General features: G+C 49.1%; 1 protein-coding gene across 2 annotated transcripts in view; it reads left to right on the top strand.

The window, feature by feature from the left end:
* The first annotated feature begins 4,115 nt into the window (after positions 1–4,115).
* TBC1D16 (TBC1 domain family member 16) overlaps positions 4,116–4,659 on the top strand; it is a 33,630-nt gene continuing 33,086 nt past the window's right edge. Inside the window, exon 1 of one of the 2 annotated variants that reach the window (XM_019515542.1) lies at positions 4,116–4,246. The gene's annotated coding sequence lies outside the window, so the exon portion shown is untranslated. The remainder of the gene's footprint in view (positions 4,247–4,659) is intronic. The other variant, XM_019515534.1, reaches the window with a different exon arrangement.

Raw genomic sequence — 4,659 nt, 5'->3', positions numbered from 1 at the left:
CTGGTCCTGCTTGGAGCAGGGGGTTGGACTAGATGTGACTCCCGAGGTCCCTTCCAACTTGTTTTCTATGATTTTTTTACTGAGCAGCAACCATCTCAATGGCACTTTAACTTTTATCCTGCTGTTTCTCCTCCTCCTCCCTTTGTCCTTTATGAGTCATGTTGGCTGGCCTTCCCTTGGCTAGCTGACTGGCTCTCTTGAGGAGCATGCAGATGGTGCTCTTAAATGAGCTGCAGTTTCTCAAGGAAACTAAGCCATGATTTCTCCAGGTGAGGAAAGGCTACAGAGGCCTGCTTGGTTTGGAAGAGAGACGCTTGAGAGGAGACACGAGAAGGGTTTACAACATGTTAAATGCCAAAGAGAAAGTCCCTAGGGATTTATTATTGACTCTCTCTCACCAGACAAGAATGAGTGGTCACAACGTGAAACAAGCAGACCATACGTTTAAAACTAATAAAGGAATGTTTTGTTTCATATCACGTCATTAAAGGGTGGAAGTTGTTGCCACCGAGATGCTGAGAGCGTAGCCAGATTCACAAAGGGATCAGACACGTTTTTGGAGGAAAGGGGCATCAGGAACTATTGAGCGAGGGGCATGGCCTCTGAGTCAGAACTTCCTAGGCCTGAAATGCTGGAGGCTGCAAGTGGGAGAGGAACAGCGAGAAAAAAACCACGGTCAAACCCAGGTCACTCTCCCTTTCAGCCTCCACCCTCTGCTGTGTGATGCAGGAGCCTGGGCAGGATGGGCCTCTTTCCCGGGCAGTAAATGGCAGTTCTTATGATCTTAAGGAAAAGAAGCCAGGTGCTTTCCTTGTCCTCTCCCTGCTCTCCAGGGGGCATGCAACATATTGCGAAAGATGAAACTGGGAATAGCTTTCAGACTTTTCCCTCTGGCAGTTTGGAGCAGCCCCAACTGTCTCCTGGCCCAATTTGTTGCACCCCAAACATGAAACAAAGTTTGTTTGTCTTGTAACTGTCCCCTGGATTGTCACCATCCTTGGAACTTTGTTTGCTGTGGTTTTATCATCAGCTGAATCATAAAGAGTGGTGTCGGGCATGAACGCTACAAATTTAACACCTCGTCCAGCAGTTGGTCCAATAAAAGCTATCGCAAAAATCCTTGCCTCTTGTACAGATTAATGTAAGCGTTTTGACTCTGACTGCATGGCAGTTGTCTGATTTAGGACTTGCAAGCTCTTTGAAGCGAGGTCAGCGTGGTGATATATTACTTATCAGATGGTTGGAAGCTAACTCATCTTCCCCTGGCCCCATCTATCTATCCGCCTATCCTCAAACTATGAGCTCCTCAGAGGGGGGGATCTGCCTCCTTGACGGCCTGGAAAGCACAGAATTGCTACTGTGAAACCAGTAAGGAATAACAATGAAAGTTATTGAGGGCAAGATAATGGATGTGTTGAACCCAGATGCTTTCAGTATTGTTCAGTGACAGGTTTCTGAGTTGTGGGCTTTTGATTAAGCCTTTATACTCTGTATGACAGAATTCCCTTGATGGGTTATAAAGAGCAAGTCTAGCTTATTCCTACAGTATAATGCTCTATAGTGTCTTCCATACAAACTGTATTCCCAAATGCTTTGTAGAACTATCTAAATAGGTATAAAGAGCTAAGAAACAAAGTAAGAGGCACAGAGACAATTAGGAAGAGTGAGAAAGAATAAAGAGATTTTCAAATGACAGACACAGAGAGAGGACCCAGGTGGATAGACACAGTGAGGTGCTCGCAGGCTGGCAAAGCAGCAGAGAAGGCTTTTGCCTAGACTGTGATGAGATTTGAAGAGGGGAGACTGGGATGAGTGGAAGGTTGGGCTGGATCAAGTCTGTGAAAGGCTTAGAGGGAAAAAAAATGGGAACTTTAAGCTGTTCCCTGCAATGAGTAGACAGCTGTGGAGACATACAGAGAGGAGGTGATTTGGCCACACTTGCTTGAGAAAGCAGGGAGCAGTGCTCTCTGGAGTTGGGGAGACTAAGTTGAACTTTGGCAGCTTAGGCAAGGGGAGAAGGACCTCGCCTCCCGCTCCAGCAGCTTGGGTGGATCAGCATGTGAGATGTGCAGAAGCGCGACAGATGTGGAAGGAACCTGAAGAATCATTCAGAGGGAAGAGCTGCACCTGGCAGAGGGAAGTGCTCCTTCCTTTGAAATGTTTAGCAGTGGAAACCAGCCAGTTGAGTTGGTCAAGACAGACCGGGGTGGGCAGGGAGGTGGCAGCCAAGTGTGTCCCCACACCAAAAGAGAGTGGTTGCACTTCTGCCCCTCCTGTTACCATTCCCCAAGCCTCCACACTGAAGGCACTTTGCTAGTCCACCTGGAGCATTTGGGCTGCCCAAGAGTCTGAATGCATCTTGCACTGGGCTCCTGGCATGCTTTATATACACGGTGATTAATATTGATGAGAATGAAGCCTCTGTCTGTGTGCAACTCCCCTGACCCAGAGTCATGTTTGAGTTTCTGAAGAATGAGCTGCCAAAGTGGTTTGCTCTGCTGGCAGTGAATTCCCCAGGCTGGGAGGCCAGTTCCTGTTCTGAGTCCTACACTGAGGTGCGAGTGAGATTCTATCCCAGTGCTTAGATTTATGGTCATGTTCAGACCTAATGCAATTGGTGGTAACTCCATTGAAATCAAGAGGACCTAATTGAGGAGTGATTTTTGGCCCCTGGGGGGTTCGGTAAAGATCTTTGACTCCATTCTCAGCATCTTGCTGTGTAATCAGCATAAAGCCTGAGCTAAGCAGAGGGAGAAGGTTGCATTCTTCATTCAATCAGCGAGAAGCATCTTGTGCCTATGCTCTTGTCACCTCTCAGCCTCTGGTGGGATGAGAGAGCTTTGAAACTGGCTCGTGTTTAGCCAGCAGTGCAGGCTGCTGGAAGTTCAGGAAACCAGTGCTGAAGCAGTATTAAGGCAGCGCCTGGCAGGTAGCTTAAAAATAACGCCCTCCGATATCAACTGCAGAGATTGTATTAGTACCAGGGTTAAATAATGCATGACATGGTGACTGGTCTGGGGGAGCAGAATAGACCCGCGTGGAGTGCAGCGTGCTTTACAAGCGGTGATTCAGTTGCAGCATTTCCAAGTGTCTTCTCATAGCTGCCGTGTGTAGTAAGTGGGCTCCTTGTGTGGCCAAAAAAGTGGTGTGTTTACCATTTTGTCTTCGTGCCTAGTGGGGCAGGGAGTGGTGGGCAGGCCCTGCTGGTAGCACCTCTCCCCCAGCTTTGGGATGCTGGGTCTCTTCAGTGGGATGCTGGCTCCGTTGCCCACTCTTTCCTGTGACCTGTGATGCTTTACCAGGTAGGGTGAGTTTTGTCCTGAACTTCAGTGGGGCCAAGCATCCTTCCCTATGCTAGTAGCATCTCTTGCTCTTTCCTTAGCTCGGCACTCTGTGCTGGACTGCTGCTGCCAGTAGATTAGAAATGAAAGACTTTTGATGTGGCCTACTTCATTCTCCCTGTGGTATGGGACAGCTTCAGAATTATTCCCTCGGGTGTACACTTCATTGCTGCAGAGAGTCTTGTGCCAGCATCATCGCAAGCAGGTTGCAAGTGGTGATAGCAGCCTTCTGAATATAGAGGAATGAAGCTTGACAGCAGCTTGCTGAAGGTCCCGTGGGATCTGTGGAAAACCTGTGGAGAGAGTGGAGGTGAGGACTCGTGGGTTCTTCCCTGCTATTACTACATTGCTGCTTCTGTCATAACAGACCACAAGCTAAGTGTCTCTTCCCTCCCTCTGGAGCGTGAGGACTAACCTCAGGGGTCTCCAGTGCAATGCAGTGTCAGGCTCACACAATATTAAAAATCAAGCCAAGTTTGTTGGCAGAAATTCCTCTCCTTGGAGAACTGCAAAGTAGAAAATGTTGCTCAATTCCAGCGTGAACCTGGCTCTTGTTTGACACCTCTGGAGCCCTTGTCTGTCCACAGGTTCCTGCTTCATTTCCAGAACCCTTTTATTTGGCTTTATTAGGGCCTGTATTAAATTCAGCAGGATCCATTGCCAAATATGCAACTGCTCAGCCACTTGGCTCTTGGGTTACAGCCCGACCTCCTGGCTTAGGCTGCGGCTCAGTCTGGATGGACCAGACCTTCGGTGCTGATCCATGCGTAGCACTGCTCGGAGCCTGAAGAACAGGCAGGATCCTAGCCCAGGACTGTGCAGAAACCCTGTGCTCCTCTTTATCGGGGAACCGAGAGCTGTTTCGAATGGAGCCAGCAGCATTCGTCTCTGGAAGAGCTGCCAAGGTAGGGGTGTCCGTGTGCCAACCTGCAACAGGATCTTGTTGTTCAGCAGTTTGTGGAGCAGGGAGGGCCTTTGTAAACAGTAGCTGAGACACTGCTGGCGGCAGCTAGGCTTAGCGCACAGCGAAGGGGACAACTGAGGCAGCCCTGAGGGGAGGCAGCTAGCTGCTGGCTGCATGCTTTACCTCTGGGGTGCTGTGCTAGCTAAAGAGCACTGACATCAGCTAAGAAAGCACTGCTCCTTCTCCCCTCCTCTGCTTTCTTCCCTGCCTTTGTCTTTTATATTCCAGTCTCTCTCTCCTTATACTCTGTTTTCTGCATGTCCTTTCACAGCATTGGATGAAGTCAGCTGCAGCTCATGAAAGCTTGTGCCATGTATAATTATCTCACACACCTTCCTTGCTCGCCCCCCCCCC

The sequence above is a fragment of the Gavialis gangeticus genome, unplaced genomic scaffold (assembly GCF_001723915.1).
Source record: "Gavialis gangeticus isolate Ggan-Ray unplaced genomic scaffold, GavGan_comp1, whole genome shotgun sequence".
In the NCBI taxonomy this organism is placed as follows: Eukaryota; Metazoa; Chordata; order Crocodylia; family Gavialidae; genus Gavialis; species Gavialis gangeticus.
Note: the sequence above shows the minus strand (reverse complement) of the source record. Positions and strands in the feature narration are given on the sequence as shown.